Source organism: Canis lupus, chromosome 11 (assembly GCF_011100685.1).
Source record: "Canis lupus familiaris isolate Mischka breed German Shepherd chromosome 11, alternate assembly UU_Cfam_GSD_1.0, whole genome shotgun sequence".
NCBI lineage: Eukaryota > Metazoa > Chordata > Mammalia > Carnivora > Canidae > Canis > Canis lupus.
Window position 1 is genome coordinate 67243967 of NC_049232.1, and position 18904 is coordinate 67262870.

The 18904-nt window shown below is 36.0% G+C and overlaps 1 protein-coding gene and 1 long non-coding RNA gene across 11 annotated transcripts in view; one reads left to right on the plus strand and one right to left on the minus strand.

Annotated features, from left to right (window-relative positions):
- Positions 1–16701, plus strand: part of LOC119873979 — an 86521-nt gene extending 69820 nt beyond the window's left edge. The window contains exons 4-6 of one of the 4 annotated variants that reach the window (XR_005367165.1): positions 10987–11126; positions 14667–14707; positions 16373–16701. This is a non-coding gene — a long non-coding RNA (uncharacterized LOC119873979). Of the gene's footprint in view, positions 1–10986; positions 11127–14666; positions 14708–16039; positions 16352–16372 lie in introns of those variants that run through there. The other 3 variants (XR_005367167.1, XR_005367164.1, XR_005367166.1) reach the window with 3 other exon arrangements.
- Positions 1–18904, minus strand: part of PTBP3 (polypyrimidine tract binding protein 3) — a 152703-nt gene that overhangs the window by 100449 nt on the left and 33350 nt on the right. For 2 of the 7 annotated variants that reach the window (XM_038553113.1, XM_038553111.1), the window contains exon 2: positions 17499–17532. The exons of the other annotated variants lie outside the window; for them this stretch is intronic. The gene's annotated coding sequence lies outside the window, so the exon portion shown is untranslated. The remainder of the gene's footprint in view (positions 1–17498; positions 17533–18904) is intronic. 7 annotated transcript variants of the gene reach the window in all.

Genomic DNA, 18904 nt, shown 5'->3' on the forward strand with positions numbered 1-18904 from the left:
AGAAACTGGAGGTTTCTGTGCTGCTTCCACTAATCAGAGACAGGACACAGTGTTGTTGTAGGGTTAAATGTGTTAAACAACAGAGGCCTATGGAATCACTCTCTGGATTCAAATCCTAATTCCACTACTTTGTAAGTGAAGGATCAATTATTCTCTCTGTTCTGGTTTCCATTATCTGAGATAAGGAAAATAAAAACATCTTCCTCACAGTGTTGTGACAATTACACACAAAAATACAAATAAAGGACTGAGTAGCAATTATCATTTATAAGGAAGTTTCCCTCCCCTTCTGCCTACTGTTCTCTCTCAGGTTAACTGACAATTAGAATAACCAGGGTCATATACGATCATATTACATTTGCAACAGCTAAAGTACCAAAGTATCATCAATTTACAGTAGCGAAAATGTACTTCCTAATAAATTGTATCAGGACAACTGGATAGCCATTTGGAAAAAGATAAAGTTGACCCTGTATCTCACACCACCTCATACCAGGATAAACTCCAAATGAATAAAAATCTAAATGTGAAAAATAATCTTACTAGTATTTTAAAAAATGGATAAATGAATTCCTCTATAAGCACTGAACAGGGAGAGCCTAGTCCTAGGATTTAAAATCCAGAGTTACACTTAAGATAAGCAAACAAATAAATACATAAAATTCAATTATTCAAAAGTCAAAAGCCTCCATAGGCAAAAAGTTCCGTAAGCAGGTCAAATGACATACTGGGAGTAAATATTTGCAATTCAATTATTTGTAATTTGCAAAAAGCTTCTAAATTGAAAAGAAAGATTGAGCCAACAGAAAAGTAAAGGACAATAACACCCAAAAGAAAGGGGAAGGGTTGGGCAGCCTGGGCTCAGCGGTGTAGCGCCACCTGCAGCCCAAGACCTTGAGACCTGGGATCAAGTCCCAAGTCGGGCTCCTTGCATGGAGCCTGCTTCTCCCCTCTTCCTGTGTCTCTGCCTCTCTCCCTCTCTCTCTCTCTCTCTCTCTCTCATGAATAAATAAATAAAATCTTAAAATAAAAAAGTAAAAGAAAGAGGAAGGGCACCAGGGTGGCTCAGTTGGTTAAGTGTCTGCTTTCAGCTCAGGTCATGGTCCCAGAGCCCTGGGATCCAGCCCCGGGTCAGGTTCCCTACTCAGTGAAGAGCCTGCTTCTCCCTCTCCCTCTGCTCCTTCCCTACCCCTGCCTGTGCTCACGTACATGTGTGTGCTCTCTCTGCACCCTCTCTTAATATATAAAATATTAACGAGGGGGAGGGTGTGCGGGGATCCAACAACCCTTAAAGAGATTAAAACTAGGCTCTACTTCACTCATAGTAAAATTTTAAAATTTTAAAAACCTAAACTGAGATAATGTTTCTCACCAGTAAGGCAAAAACCCAAAAGTTCAACAGCACAATCTCACCAAGAACTGGGTCATGCAAAATAGTACTACCCCAATGGAGTTTCTGGTCCTGTTTACCTGCAACACATTTAAACTCTGATATAGCAATCCCATGTCTAGACTCTACTTCACAGATACACCTGCATATACATGAAATATCTAAAGATTATTCACGAGGAACTGTTTATTATAGTATAATATTGTAAAAAAAAAAAAACACACACACAAGAGTCCACCAATAGAGAACTTAATGAATTAACTTCTATATCCACAAAATATTTTGCAACTGTTAAAAAATTAGAATTGGAGCAGGGAGCACCTGGCTGGCTCAGTATGTAAAGCATGTGACTCTTGATCCTGGGGTTATGAGTTCAAGCCCCATGCTGGGTACAGAGATTACTTTAAAAAATAAAAATATTGGGATGCCTAGGTGGCTCAGCTGTTGAGCGTCCGCCTTTAGCTCAGGCGTGATCCTGGGTCTGGGGATCAAGTCCTGCATCACACTCCCTGCATGGAGCCTGCTTCTCCCTCTGCCTACATCTCTGCCTCTCTCTCTCATGAATAAATGAATATTTAAATAAACAAATCTTTTTAAAAAATATTAGTCGGGGGGGAACTTCTGAGAAGATCCTTCTGTTTTGTTGAGAAAATCAAAGTGTAGAATAGTGGACATAAATATGCTACCTTTTTATTAGAAGAGGAAGAAAAAATATGTATACCTGCATAAAAGATACTGGAAAGGTAAATAAAAACTAATATAATTGCTACCTTTGGGGAAAGATTAGGACAACACTGCAAATGACACTTCTCTCTCTATATATACATATACATGAATTTATTTTATGTTCAATTACTTATGTTCTTTAAACATTTATGAATTACTTTCATCAAATATATACTCTATATCAACTATTAGAGAAGTTTATATGATAAAGCAAATCTCTCCACCCCAATCCTAATCTTAAAACAGTCCTCAGTCTTTCTAATAGTTGTCCCCATAACACTAGATAATGTGGTTATACCACTACTTTTGAGTCATCAACTTTAAAAATAAACAAGCTTAACTCTAATACGAAAACTTAAAAATTTAGCATTTAAACTTTTCCATTTTCTTGCCCTCTTAATGTTTGAAATATATGCTATTAATTTTAAATTTTAATAAATTACCTTTAAATCTTAAACACTATAGTTTTATTGTTTGTCAATCTGACAACCTCTTAATTCTCCGTTTTAAAAGACAAAGCTGTTAAGCCAAGTAAGCTGTTTTCTCCTTCCCTTCCTCTGCCAGCTTCATATATATTTTTTATTCTTAGAGTTGTGACATTCTGCCCTGCAACAAAAGCATTCTAGGCTTCCTTGACTCATGTCCTGTCCAAAGTTTGACTCAAAGCTAAAAAATCAATAAACAGTATTTGCATCTTTATAACTATGTAAATATTGTTCAAGGACACATAATCCTTACCACATTTCACTTTTTACTCTACAGTCTAATATCATAACCTTAGGACCACTTGAAAAAAAACTATTCCTAGAAACAAGATCAAGTGGTTTCTTTATTACATTCCATCTCTTAATATCACACCACATTCTAATTTGGTTCAGAGTTAGATCATGATTTCCTTTCTTTTTGTTGCTTCCTCCTGCTTTAACCAAGAATGCTTTCTAGGCCTTCTGAACAGCTGTTAGCCCAAGTCGTCTTTTTTACTCTTCTGTGTTGGCTTAACTTTTTTTTTTTTTTTTGAACTTGTGTCTTCATTGTCCTAGTTTACTTTATCATTTTGCCAGGGTATATCCTTAACCACTGAAATGATGGTAAACTTCTAAGGCAAACTCTGGATCCATGCATGTCTGAAAATTCTTATCTTCACAGCTGAACCCTCATAATTAATCATTTGACTTAGTAAAAAAAAAACAAAATTTCTGGGTTAAAAATTGTCCTAAGAAAATTATAAACACTATCCCATTTTCATTTAGCACATAGTGTGGCTGATAAGATGTCTGACATTTCTTTGAAGATGACTTGTTTTTTCCCACCTGAAAACTTTCACAGTCATGTCTTCATGGAATTCTAAAATTTTACAGTAACTATCTTAGGTGATGGTCCCTTTGTACTCATCGTACTTGGTAATAAACATGTTAGTCTAAGACCTGAAATTAGCATGAATTATTAACTCCCATCTCCAAAACCAACATGGAGAAACTACAGATGTGTGGATTTCAGGAATCAAAATAATGAGAGAAACCCTGAGAAAGTTGAAGACCAATCTGAACTGGTACATAGGGGAGGGATAAGGCAGATGAGTAGCTACAGACTGCAACTGAGAATGCAAAGGTCTCAGTGTGAGGACAAGTTGGAGGAAAGCTTTCTGAATTCTGTTCTTACCTAAAAATACTCTCAGAGATACAAAGCCTCACCAAATTTGTTACACAGAGATACAAAATGTTACAAATTTTTTGGAAAAAAAGCACTCAAATCAATTGAAAAGCAAAACTAAGAGATGATGTAAGAGAGATAAAAAATAAAACTGATCAGGTATCTTGCTGAAGTTTATATTGTTAGAAAAAATAAAGTCGAGAGGCACCTGGGTGGTTCAGTTGGTTGGGCCTCTGACTCTTTTTTGGCTCAGGTCATGATCTCAGGGTCACACTGACTCTCTGCTGAGAGTCAGATTCCAATCTCTTACTCCCTCTGCCCCTCCCACCCCACCCCCAGCTCATACATGCTCTGTAAAATAAACAGATCCTTAAACCAAAAAAAGCTGAGTCCTAGAGGAAATGAGAAGCATGTATAATCCAAAACTAAAATTCTGGATCATCATCATTATGATGAAATATAATAAGGGGAAAAAAACAACAGTTGAGTTGAAATGTCAAAATACATGCCTCTTACAAACCAATAGAACATATAAAATATGACCAGAAAAAAATAATACAATCAATAACCTGAGTTAATAGAAACACTGACTGCTAAAAACAGACATCCAGCTAAGAATATACACTTACAAAAAGATACTGTACCAGGTTGGCAAACTTTATTTGTAAAGGGCCAAATATTTAAGTATTTTAGGCTTTGCAGGTCATAGGGTCTCTAATGCAACTACACAAAAGCAACCACAGACAATAGAAAAATGAATGAGCGTGACTGTGTTCCATAAAACACCATTTACAGACACTGAAACTCAAATCTCATCTATTTTTTTCACCTGTCACAAGACACAGTAATCTTTCAATTTCTTTCTTTCTTTCTTTTTTTTTTTTTTACTATTTGGAAGTGTAAAAAACACTTTAGCATTTTAGCTTTCAGGATGTATAAAAACAGATGGCAATGAACTCTAACCCTTGGGTCATAGTTTGCCAATTCCTGAGTTAGTTCATAAAAGAAATCTCAATATATATATAATCCAAAAGATATACTGAACAGAGGCTCTACATAAAATTAGAAACATTAACAGAAGAGTAGCTAATGTTTGGAAACTAAAATTTTAACATACATTATCTTGAGTTAAAAAGAACATTTTTTTGGGATCCCTGGGTGGCGCAGCGGTTTGGCGCCTGCCTTTGGCCCGGGGCGCGATCCTGGAGACCCGGGATCGGATCCCACATCGGGCTCCTGGTGCATGGAGCCTGCTTCTCCCTCTGCCTATGTCTCTGCCTCTCTCTCTCTCTCTCTCTCTCTGTGACTATCATGAATAAATAAAAATTTTAAAAAAAAGAAAAAAAAAACATTTTTTTAAATCATAGGAAAAAGGTAAAAATACTTAAGATACAATGAAAACACAAACTTGCAGTTTCCAGTTTTAATACTTTAAGATAAATTTACGGCTGAAACAGGAAATTTAAAAATAAGTGGGTTAAACATCCAATTCAAAAACGTAAAAAAAAGAGCAAGAGAATGAACCCAAACAAACATGAAAGAAAAAATTTTAAAGAACAGAAAACAAAATCAAGAACTGAAAAATAACTTAAAGATTAATAAAAACCCAAAGCTGGTTCTTTCAAAGAATACCTGAGCCTCTGGCATAAAAGATCAAGGACAGAAGAAGCAATTCAGAACAAAAAAATAAATAACTGAAGACTACAGCTTAAAAATTGACGTATTATAAACCGCAGAATAATAAACTTATGAAATGAATAATCAAATGAATGCATTCCTAGAAAAATATAAAATTCCAAAATTAGTGTTGAGAGGAAACAGAGAGCTTGAATTAAACCATATGAATTAAAGATATTGAATTAATAAATAAAGACCTCCCATCTTCTACTCTCAACCCAGACCCAGATTTACAAGTGAGATCAACCAAACTTTCAATGGAAAAACAATAAATTTACAGTAGAAACCCTGGCAAACACAACCTTAAACAAGTGATCAAAATTAACATTACAAGTAATAGGACAAATCAACATCCTTTACCTTCTGATACAATACACTGAGAAGATCATAACATCATTTCTGTGGTATTCCTGCCAAAAATACACAACCTAAATCTAGCTACAAAAGGAATAGGTAAACTTAAATACATAAGAAAGCAAAAATTTACACAACTACAAAGAAACAAAAAACCCATATTTACAGATGAAAATGCCAACATTCTCTCCTCTTTCAGTAATTAACAGTTCAAAAAGAAAGAAAATCAGTAAGTCTATCAGAAAACTTGCATTTTATTTTCTTTTAAAAGTAATCTGTATACCAAACACGGGGTTCAAACTCACAACCCTGAAATCAAAAGCTGGATGCTCTACTGACTGAGCCAACAAGGCATCCCAGAAGACTTGAATTTTCAACCAACTTATCTTACTGACATTTATAAGGCAATACGCTCAACAAACATAAACTATATAGTCTCTACAAATGAATATAGACCATTCATACAGACCATAAGCTTGACATTAAATTTCAGGAAACCTAAAAAGACTGAAATGATACAGGGGTACCTTGGGTGGCTCAGTTGGTTAAGCATCTACCTTCCACCCAGGTCATGATCCCCTAGTCCTGGGATGGAGCCCTGAATTGGGCTCCCTGCTCAGCAGGCAGTCTACTTTTCCCCCTCCCTCTGTCATCTTCCTCCCCTGCTTGTGCTCTAATTTAAAAAAAAAGGGGGGGGGGGAGGAGATTAAAATGATATAAAGTAACATTAAAAAACAGTAACATGGGGACACCAGGGTGGCTCAGTGGTTGAGCGTCTGCCTTTGGCCCAGTGCATGATCCTGGGAGTCCTTGGATGAGTCCCACATCGGGCTCCCTACAGGGAGCCTGTTTCTCCTCTCTCTGCCTGTGTCTCTGCCTCTCTCTCTCTGTCTCTCATGAATCAATGAATAAATAAATCTTAAAAAACAAAACAGTAACATGAAGATATCTGGAAAAACTCAAAATATTTAGAAATTAAACCACACACTTAGAAACAATCATGGATCACAGGAAAAGTCAAAATAGAAAATATTTTTTAAAAAAATAAAAATAAATGTTTATAAATAAGAAAGAAGGAAAGAAAAGAAAAAAAGAAAAGAAAGAAAAATATTTTAAACTGAGTGAAAATAAAAACCCAGTATATCAGGGGCGCCTGGTGGCTCAGTCAGTTACGTGTCCAACTCTTGGTTTTGGCGTGGGTGGTGATCTCATGGGATCAAGCCACTTCTTGGGTTCCCTGCTCAGCAGAGAGTCTACTTGGAGATTCTTTCCCTCTGTCCCTCCCCGCTACTAAAGCACACCAGTATGTTGGGATGCCTGGGTAGCTCAGGGGCTGAGTGTCTGTCTGCCTTTGGCTCAGGGCAAGATTCTGGGCTGGGAATCAAGTCCCACCTTGGACTCCCTGCAAGGAGCCTACCTCTCTCTGTGGGTCTCTCATGAATAAATAAATAAAATCTTAAAAAAAAAAAACAAAAAAAAAAACACCAGTTTGACAAAATATGTAGGATACAGCAAAAGAAATTTAACAACTGAATTAACACAGGATCTATTTTTAAAAACTGAACTCATAATTAAAAACTTTACGACACACACAAAAATGCACCCATAAATAGCTGCACTGAATTTTGTCAAAGATTAATGAATAAATAATATTTTATACAAACTTTTTATGAAAAGGAATATTTTCTAACTCACGTCAGCTTTGGTCATCTGATATTTTCTATCCTTCAAGGAATTTGAACATTCAAGTTACTTATCTCCTACTTCCTTGCAGTTTTATTTACTCTCAATAAAAATGAAAACAGAACAAAGCAAACTCAAGATGTGGCTAAAGCTGTGTTTAGAGGAAAATTTATAGCAGTAAACTGATTACATTTAAAAATCTCAGGTGAAAATACCAAGTGTTGGTGAGAATTTGTAACAACAGTAACTCTCAAACACTGCCATTACTAATCTAGAACTATCTAATAAAGCTGAACATGTGCATTATCCCTACACCACTCTACTTTTTCTCTTCTGAAGTAGTAAGCAAACCTCTGGTCCCCACTGCCTAGTGTTCACATCCAGGTGTAATACCCTACCCTTCAGTGTAGGCTACGCTACACCTAGTGACATAACTCTAAGAAGAGAATACTTTAGCAAAAGTAAATAGGTTACCCCCTCCCAGATGAAGTTTCAAAAGACTGACTCCTGCTTTACTTGGTTACTTGAGAGAAAGAAATTGCTGAGGCAAGCTGCACTACAGAGATACCCACATGGCAAGGAATTGAGGGCAGCCTTTAGCCAACAACAAATGAGAAAGTGAGGCCCTCAAGTCAACAGCACAGGAGAAACTGACTCCTGTCAAACATGTGAGTAAGCTTGGAAGAAGATTCTTCCACAGAAGATGACTGCAGCATCTACCAACACCTAGACACGTCACATGCAAGAGCCCCAAAGTTAGAGTACTCAGCTAAGCCACACCCAGATTCCTGACCCACAGAAAATATGAGAATAAATCTTAATAATAAAGAGTGAAAGTGATGAAATAGAAAGGCCAACCAAGGAAAAAATAAATGAAACCCAAAATTGCCTTTTGAAAAAGATTGGTAATATTGAAAACCTCTACCTACATCAATCAGCAAACAGAACAGAACGAAAGACAGAAAGACAGAAAGACAGAAAGACAGAGAAAGAAAGAAAGAAAGAAAGAAAGAAAGAAAGAAAGAAAGAAAGAAAGAAAGAGAAAGAAAGAAAGAAAGAAAGAAAGAAAGAAAGAAAGAAAGAAAGAAAGAAAGAAAGAAAGAAAGAAAACATGAATTACTAATATTAAAACCGAAAAGAGGGCAGCACGGGTGGCTCAGCGGTTTAGTGCCGCTTTCACTCCAGGGCCTGATCCTGGAGTCCCGGGATCAAGTCCCATGTTGGGCTCCCTCCATACAGCCTGCTTCTCCCTCTGCCTGTGTCTCTGCCTCTCTCTCTCTCTGGGTCTCTCATGAATAGATGAATAAAATCTTAAAAAAAAAAAAAAAAAAAACGAAAAGATGGAAATCATTACAGGTCCTAGAGATTAACAAGATAAGGAAAGATGAACAATTTTATGCCCATAAACAATTTAGCTGCAATGTATAAATTCCTTCAAAGATCCAAATCCAACATGCATTCATGTTAATAAAAAACAGCAATGAACAGAAAAATTTTTTAACATGAGAAAGGAATCTAAGAAAAACCTACAGCTAACAAAAATAGACTGCTTTCCCTTATAAGCAGGAATAAGATTAAGGAATGTTGTCACCTCTACTTAGCATTATACTAAGGTCTCAAATTTTGGATTAAGGGAAGAAAAAGTCATCCAGATTGGAAAGGGAGAAATAAAACTATAATCACAGATGACATGATCCTGTACATAAAAAAAAAAAAAAAATCCTAAGCAATTTAAAAAAATACAGTAACAGCAATGTCATAAGTAACAAAGTAAATGTGCAAAGTATTTCTATATATCAACAAGAAAACACAATTTACCATACTAAAATAAGAGGCAACATTTAAAATATACATGTAAACCTGTACAGTGAAAACTATAAAACATAACTAGAATTACAGAAGACCTAAAAAACTGAGATACTCTGTTCCACAGAATACAAGACTCAGAATGGTTGAAATGTCAATTTTTCCCTAACTGACCTACGTAGTCTGTGTAATCCCAGTCATTATCCCAGCTTCTAAATAGAAACTGACAAGCTGATTGTAAATTCTTAAGTAAAATGCAAATGACTTAGTATAGCTGAAACAATATTGATAAACAAAAACAAAGTTGAAGGACTTACAGTACTTGATTTTAAGATGCACTATAAATCAATTGTTAACAAGACAGTGTGATATTAACATAATAAATAGATAATGGATTAAAAAAATCAGTGTGCACTCACAGAGAGTGAGCTGATTTTCAAGTAACAGTACCAACAACTCATTACAAAATGGAAAATCTTTTCAACAAAAGGTGTCCAACTAACTTAAGATAACCACATGGAAACAAGTCAATCTCCACATCTACCACACACCACGCACAAAAAGCACATATGAGATTCATCTCAGATCTAGCCTTTTTTTAAAAGATCATTTATTTATTTATTCATGAGAGACACAGAGGCAGAGACATAGGCAGAGGGAGAAGCTGGCTCCCTGCGGGGAGCCCGATGTGGGACTCAATCCCAGGACCCCAAAGGCAGACGCTCAACCGCTGAGCCACCCAGGGGCCCCTCAGACCTAATCTTTTATAAAAGTTCAAAGTACAGGACAGCCTTGGTTGTGGTTTAGCGCCACCTTCAGCCCAGGGCCTGATCCTGGAGTCCTCCCTCTGCCTGTCTCTCTCTCTTTCTCTCTCTGCGTCTCTCATGAATAAATTTTTAAAATCTTTAAATAAAAAAAAAAGTTCAAAAAAAAAAAGTTCAAAGTACGGGCTTCTTAAAGCAAACAGAGTATCTTTATATCCTTGGGATGAGCAGATTTCTCAGACTAGAACAGAAAGCTATAACCAAAAAAAGAAAAGAAATTTTTCAAAATTAAATTTTTCTGTTTATCAAAACATTAAGAAATCAGCAGATAAGCAACAGACTAAGAAAAAATATTCACAACACATATATCTGAAAGAGGACTTATACCTAGAATATAGGTATATATTCAAAGAATATATCTCTCTTCAAAGAATAGAGTTCAAATAAAGAAAATATTGAAGATCCCAGGGAAAAAACAGAGGGGAAAGACACCTTACAGACATAGAGAGGAATAAAGGTAAGAATTACAGGTTTTTTTCTCATCAGAAACAATGCAAGCTTCAAGAAAGTAGAATGAAATATTTAAAGTATCAAGGGAAGGAAAAAAAATACCACTAACCTAGATTTCTACATGAAAAACATCCTCAAAAGTAAAGGAGGGGGCACCTGGGTTGCTTATTCAATTAAGTTTCTGACTCTTGGTGTCAGCTCAGGTCTAGATGTAAGTTCAAGCCCTGTGCTGGGCTCCACACTGGGCATGGAGCCTACTGTGAAAAGGAAAAAGTAAAGGAGAAATAAAGACTTTCTCAAACAAAAACAAAGAATTGATTGTCAGTAGACCTGTTCTACAATAAATGTTAAAAGAAGTTCTTTGGAGGGGCACCTGGGTGGCTCAGATAGTTAAGTGGCTGCCTTCTGCTCATGTCCTGTTCTTAGGGCCCTGAGATCAAGGCCTGCATCTGGCTCCCTCCTAAAGCTCCCCTGCTCAAAAAAGTTCTTTGGAGAGAAGGAAAATTACACACATCAGAAACTCAGACCCACATAAGCAAAGGAAGACTGTGGAAGAAAAGATGAAGGTAAAATAAAATATTTTATACATCTTATTCCTAATTGATCTAAAAAACAAGTGTCATAACAGTAACAATGTATTGGATGATTATTCCACTTGGTTAAGCGAAATGAAGGATAATAATGTCATAAGAGACAGGAAGGAATAAATGAAAATGCTGCCATAAAGTAACTGCACACTGAAGCAGTGTAGTGTTAAAGGTGGATTTTGAGGAGTTGTAAATGTATATGGCATGCACTAGAATGTATAGGGAAACCACTAAAAAAAGGTTTAAAGTAAAATTAATATGCTAAGAGGAGATAAATGAAATCATACAAATTGTTCAATTAAAACCAAAGACGGTGGGCAGCCTGGGTGGCTCAGTGGTTTAGCGCCGTCTTCAGCCCAGGGTGTGATCCTGGAGACCCGGGATGGAGTCCCACGTCAGGCTCCCTGCGTGGAGCCTGCACCTACCTCTCTGCCTGTGTCTCTGCCTCTTTTCTCTCTGTGTCTCTCATGAATAAATAAATAAAATCCTTTTTAAAAATTTTTAAAAAATAAAAAATAAATACAACCAAAGAAGGCAAAAAATGAGAGAAAGAAAATAAAAACAAAGAACAAGTCAATGAACAGTATTAAAAAGAAAATCGCAGCCCCAAAATGGCATCACTTAAGACAAATCACCAAATCTTGACTTAATACCTAACCTAATGGCAGTTTCAACCTCCCCCAGAATTGTCTTAACGCGGTCAGTCAGGAATTTTCTGAGCAGCATCAACGAGGTAATCCTTCCCACAGCCCTCTCAATCTCCCAAAGGAAGATGAGGTAATCTGCATAATAAGACCCCCAATAAAGAAGGTGATCTTGCCTAAACAATCCTTTCTTTCGCTAATAACTTCCTGCCCCACCTTCCTTTCCTATGAAAACCTTCCTTCTCTGTTGTACAACACCTTAAAGCTCCCCTCTACTTATTAGTTGGGATACTGCCTGATTCATCAATCACTTATTAATAAATCCAACAGATCTTCAAATTTACCAGATTGATTTTGTGTAACAACAGAAAACAGTTATGAACAAGGTAGATATTAGTCCAAGTAAATCATCCCTTGACGTGTGAATGGTCTACGTACACCAATTATAAGAAAGACTGTCAGAGAGGATTAAACAAAGACCCTGCTAGGGGCACCTCTGTGGCTCAGCCTATTAAATATCTACTTTCAACTCAGGTCATGATCCCAGAGTTCTGGGATCCAGCCCAGCATTGGCTCCCCTGCTCAGCGGGGGAGCTTGCTTTCCCTCTCCCCTTCACCTCAAATGCAGTCATCCTTGTTTGCTTGCTTACCTTCTCAAATAAATAAAATCTTTTTCTTTTTAAGGCCTTACCATAATGCTGTCTTCAGAAAACACTTTTTTTTTTTTCAGTTTTTCATCTATTTATTTAAGTAACCTCTACACCCAATGTAGAGCTGGAACTCACAATCCCGAGATCAACCAAGAGTTGCAGGCTTTTCTGACAAAGCCAGCCACGCACCACAACAAAGAAATCTATTTTTAAAAAAATAGGTAGGGGTGCCTGGGTCACTCAGTCTGTTAAGCTCAGGTCATGATTTCAGGGTCCTGATATGGAGCCCTGCTCGGGCTCCCTAATTAGCAGGATATCTGCTTCTCCCTCTGCCCCTCCCAACTGCTGGTGTGCGCTCTCTCCGCTACCTCTCTCAAATAAATAAATAAGACCTCTTAAATATAATAATAATTTTTTTAATTGGCAAAGGGGCTTCTGGGTGATATAATCGGTTAAGCAGCCCACTCTTGGTTTCAGTTCGGGTCAGGTCATGATCTCAGGGTCCCGAGATCAAGCCCTAGGTGGGGCTCTGTGCCAAAGCGGAGTCTGCCTAAGACTCTTTCTCCCTCTACCCTCCATGCCCTCTCTCACCCCCCGCTAAATAAATAAATAAATAAACAAATAAATAAATCTTTTTAAAAAATAGATAAAAGCATTAACAGACACTGATAAAAAGATAAGTGAATGGCTAAAAATACATGAAAAAGGTAGAAAAAAACCAAAAAGGTTCGTCAGCCATTTTGGTTACACCCACTAGAATGGATAAAAGTGAAGACCGGCAATATCATGTGTAAACAAGGATGTGGGCAAACTAAACTCTAATACGTAGCTAGTTAGAGTATAAAGCGGTATAACATTTAACAAAATAGTCTGACAGTTTCTTTCAAATTTAAACATACACATTACCTAATTCTACTCCCAGATATGGTGTAGAATTAAACATACATCTACCCAGACACAAATGCTTATAGCCACTTTATTCATGATAGCCCAAATCTGTAAAGAACCCAAACATCTACCAACTGGAGAATAGATTTTTAAATACTGTAACACATTTACATAATAGAATACTCTCAGAAGGGCAGCCCCGGTGGCGCAGTGGTTTAGCGCCGCCTGCAGCCTGGGGTGTGATCCTGGAGACCAGGGATGGAGCCCCATGTCAGGCTCCCTGCATGGAGCCTGCTTCTCCCTCTGCCTGTGTCTCTGCCTCTCTCTTCACTCTCTCTGAATGAATGAGTAAATAAATCTGAAAAAAAAAAAAAAATACTCTCAGAAATTAAAAAAAAAAAAAAAGAACTACTAATACAGGTAACATGGCCGAATCTAAAAATCATTTTGTAAAAAAAATAAAATAAAATAAAATAAAATAAAATAAAATATAAATAAATAAATAAAAATCATTTTGTTAAGAGGCACCTAGTTGGTTCAGTCAGTTGAGCTACCACTTGAGCAAGGGGACTCTTGGTTTTGGCTCAGGTGGTGGTGATCTCAAGGTCCTGAGATGGGGCCAAGACAGTGCAAAGTCTGCAGAGGACTCTCTCTACCTTCCACCCACCCTGTCTCCCTCTAAAATAAATACATCTATAAATAAATACATACATACTAAAAATCATTTTGCTGAGTAAAAGAAGCCAGACATCAAAGAGCTTACACTGTATATATGATGTGCAAATGTTTTATTCCATTTACATTAAGTTCAGAAACAAAATTAATCTATGATGATAGAAATCAGAACAATTGTCTAGAAAGAGTCTGTAAAAAGACAACAACGAACATTTTGGAGTGATGTTCTATTGCCTTGACTGGGGAGTAGGAAACTCAGGTAGATACATTTGTCAAAATGTATTGCACTATATCCTTGAGAACTGTGCATTTCACTCTATGTAAATTAAAACTCAATTTTAAAAAATGTCCAGCAAAGGCCTTCTATACTTTGTATATATCAAACAAAGCTTTTTCTGAAAAGGGCCAGAAAGTAAATATTTTAGGCTTTGTGGTCATATGATCTCTGCTACAATTATTCAACTCTATCATTCTAATCGTGAAAGTCATCAGACAATATGGAATTAGCATGGCTGTGTTCCAACAAAACTATTTACAAAACAGGTGGCAAGCTGGATTTGGTCCACAGGCTGTACTTTGCTAAGCTCTACTCAAGCAAATAAAAAATTGATCTTCAAAATTAATTTAAATATGCTATATCGTTTTCTCCTTTATATTGACAGGCATGCTAATTATTAGAAGCCAATTTCAGTCCTTACTAAAGGTGAGTTTTTCTATATTCATCTAATCATTTAAAATAGGAAGACTACACAGAAAATGCATGGAATATCATTTTAAAAAGTAATGTTTTAGGGGCGCCTGGGTGGGTCTGTTGGTTAACAGGCCAGATTCTTGATTTCAGCTCAGGTCATGATCTCGACGTCATGAGACTCAGCAGCATCAGGCTCCTGGACTCCATGGGGAGTCTGCTTCTCTCCCTCAGCCCCTTCCTCCACTCATATGAGAGAGAAACAGAATATGAACGGGGGAAGGGGCACAGGAAGAGGGACAAGCAGACTCACTGCAGAGTAGGGAGTCCGACAGGGACTCTGAGATCATAACCTGAAACAAAGTTGGACTCAACGGACTGAGCCACCCAGGTGCCCAAAAATCATTTGTTTTAATAACTACTATCATATTTTGGAAAAATAACCATAAATATGGGAAATACTTGAGTTTGGCATAAACTAGTTAGTAAAATAAGCTGGAAATTTAAAATACACTTAGGTATACACACAAAAAGCTATGTTACCCACAATGCTGACAGTTTGTTTTATCTGATATAATAAAGTTCTGGACACATGTTCATTATCAGTCATCTCTAAAAACAATTCAGCTTTCTTTTCCTAAAATAAAGGATTTCATATTTAAGGGTATTTTTAATTCTTTAAAAGCTAGTTTTAAAAGTGAAATTCATATTATTTTTCTGAATCCGGGAAAGCCAACTTTATGGAGCATAACCTGAAATCCACTCTTCCCACTGGCTAAAACTATTTGTTGTATCATATTCAAATAGCAAACAGAGGAAGGTAAGTAACTGACATTCTTAAGGGACTCATTTAATTTGCTAATTTTGGTTTATATAATCTAGATGAATTATGAGCCTTCTTACTAGCCTATTACCTGGTAACTAAACTCTTTGGATGGGATCCAAAAGAAGTAGAAAATCTTAGGACAAATTCTCCATATAATGAGTAATATTACAGACATTTCCAGTATTTAACTCTACAAAAATATAGGTTGCCTAGTGAAACAACTAATCAGCTTATCTTTTCTGAGTAGGATCTATGTTTTCAAAGTGCTTGCTGCTAAACAGGTAGTCAGAAATCCAAATCATGTATTCAAATCTGAATGCCATGCCTAATCTTTTTATCAAGATATATTTTCCCCACAATAAAAAAGACATAATACCCCTTCAAGCATAATTTCTCAACTCAAAAATGGTAAAATTTTTTTTAATGTTTCCTGTATTCATTTTTGCTAGATAAATTCTATAATCACAAATTACATTTTGGATAAGACCAAACATTCACTTTAAATATCCTTTCCCTCACAGGTACCTACAGACACCGAAAGTGATCCTAGATAGGAGCCTGCAGTTTCTAATCTCTTAGTGTCATTTCCAAAAGAGAAACTGACCTAAATGTCTGTGGGGGGGGGAGGGGGAAGAGGAGGAGGAAGAGGAGGAGGAGGAGGAGAAGGAGAAGGCGGCGGCCAGCATCTCACTAAAGAAGTTCCTCCATTTATTTTCAATTCATGAAATATGTTCAAAGTTTGCCAAAACAAGCTAACTCCACCCTACTTCAAAAGACAGTAAAAGCAGTAGTTCCCAATTATGTTAATCTCAGAATCCTATTGTTAGTTTCATATGCTATTATGTTTATTTAAGGTATTTTAAGAATATGGGCATCACCACCAGATCCAGTAACTGCAAATGTGGAAGTGCTGAAATTGCTTGCAAGAAGAGATGATGAAGAGATGGAAGACAGAAAGTGGTCAAACAACTTCACATAAAGTACTTATAAACATGAATTATTTATTTTTGTTCCCTCTAGTAATCCAAACTATAAGTGACCTCTAGAACTAGATTCTCTACTCAGCTATATATTAAATACCAAATTGCTAAAGGAAACTTTAAAACACTCGTTTATATTTTAAAAGCCTCATAGTGATTAAACATTGTTTACTTGATTTATATTTTAGAATTCAATAAATAAGACTGATAAAACTTAAGTGACTTAACTTAGAAGAATTATTACTGTAAAATATTAATTTTCCAGCTCTCCTGTTCACTTTCTTTCTAGACAGACCAGACCCTTTATTATTAGCAGCTAGTTATTACAAAAAAAAAAAAAAGAAAGCAAAAAAAAAAAAAAGGTCAGGCTTTGGAACCAGGAAGACATGGGTTTGAACTCTGGTGCACCACACCCTGAAAACAAACTTTCTGAAACTATCTTTACATCTCTAAAATGGGAATTTATTAATACCTACCTTGAAGGACTGTTATAATTAGTGAAATATGTGTAAAGCAGTTGGCACATACTAGGAACTGAAGAAACTTTAGCTGCTATTATTATTTTACTACTCATAAGCACATCCAAGAGGAGATATAAGAACAAACATGATAGGGTTTGTTCTAGGCTAGGCTACACTTAACTGCTACATTTAACTGCAGCAGTTAAACTGCTACATTTAACTGATAAAACAAAACAAAACAAAACAAAATCAAATAAACACAATTCTGATAGTTCATGTAAAATTTGGAGCTGAACTCTTTTTGTTCACAATTTAAGTATATAATATTGTATAGCCCCTCTTTATAAATGTGTAAAATCTAAATCAGCTACAGATCCACTTATTTTGAAACTAAATAAAAATGAAAGGTTATTATCACACAATAAAACAGAATAACTTTATGAACAGGTTAGATGATATCATCACTGGGGGGGGGGGGGGGGGGGATGCGGAAACTAAGATTTTAAAAGGCTTATGAAAGGATAGTAAAAGAGTCCTACCTTTAAACCGACTGCTATAAGATCTGTAACAACACTGTATGGAAAAAGTAAAAAGAGAAAATGGAAAACAAAGTTAGAGAACAAGTTTTTAAAAGACAGAGAGAATAAAATTAAAGAAAAAAGAAAAGCATTATAATAATAAAAATTAATAAAAATAAGAATGTGATGAGTTGTGAAATGTTAATTCAAAGAAAAGTGATGGGACAGTCTAGCAACAGCAGAGTGTAAAAGCAAAGCTTTCACTACAAGTAACAAATAGCAAATGAAATTATTTTAGTATTTATTAAAGTATAGCTGTGTGTCAATAAGTAATACGTGTTTATCCATTTACCTCTATTTAACAAATCCAAATCAAAACTCAAAATCGCCAAAGTTCATTATTTTAAATCACTGGCCTCAATTGCCATGTTTAAGATTTTAAGTGAAATTTTAAGCTAGTGAGTGGCTTTTAAAGAAATAGAAGGTATCTTGCAAATTTGCATCTACCACCCAAAACAGCTCATCAAAATATAGCTAATATAGTTTCTCAAAACTAAAATAAATGCAAATATCAAATTTCAGACATGAAAATTTTCAAAGATCTGCTTTTTGAAAAAACTGCACCACATCAAAACCGTGTTTAAGTATAAATTATCTCAGGAGGAAATCAACACGTTACACACACACACACACAAAAGACAGTTGGGATTTGAGGAAGATCTAGAAAGACAGACTGGACTGGTGGTTTGTTGTTTCTTTTTTAACTATCCAAAATAATGAAAATGGGTCTTTTCAGGTTGTGGGAAAATGCAGAAAGTTAACGAGCCTCCTGAAAGCAAACATTCACTGTGTTCAAAACCACATCCCTTAACCCCAAGGTGTATAAACTCCTACAAACTTCTTTCCAAACAAAAATCTATCTTTTCTCATCCCAAAGAAATCATCTGCAGTAACAGTGTACCTATCTCCTAAGAGAAAGCTCCAACCATATTCTATATATTAATAACCTATAATGCCATTACTTAATAAAAGTAAACAAATTTATGACGCTAGATTGTTCAATGATGCAAACTGCTTTGAACAATAACCATGTCGATTTTTTATTTTTCCTTACAAACTTCTGAAACTTGAAATTCATTTATCTGAAACTTAAATGTACCAAATAACCCGTTTGTGCAGAGAAAATAAGATGGTATTGGTCCTGAACCTACCTTCCAGAATGTCTTACTGCCCCACACACTTAAACCAACAAACTCATTCTTAGCTTTAAAACCATATATAGGATGAAGAGTTATTACACCATCTGAAAGAGCATGTTTGCGCTTCTCAGTTACCCAAGAATTTAACAGCCGAGACGCAGAACTCGAGTCCTCTTTGTCATCACTATAAATTTTCCAACACAAAAAGCTACACTGCTTCCACAGCTC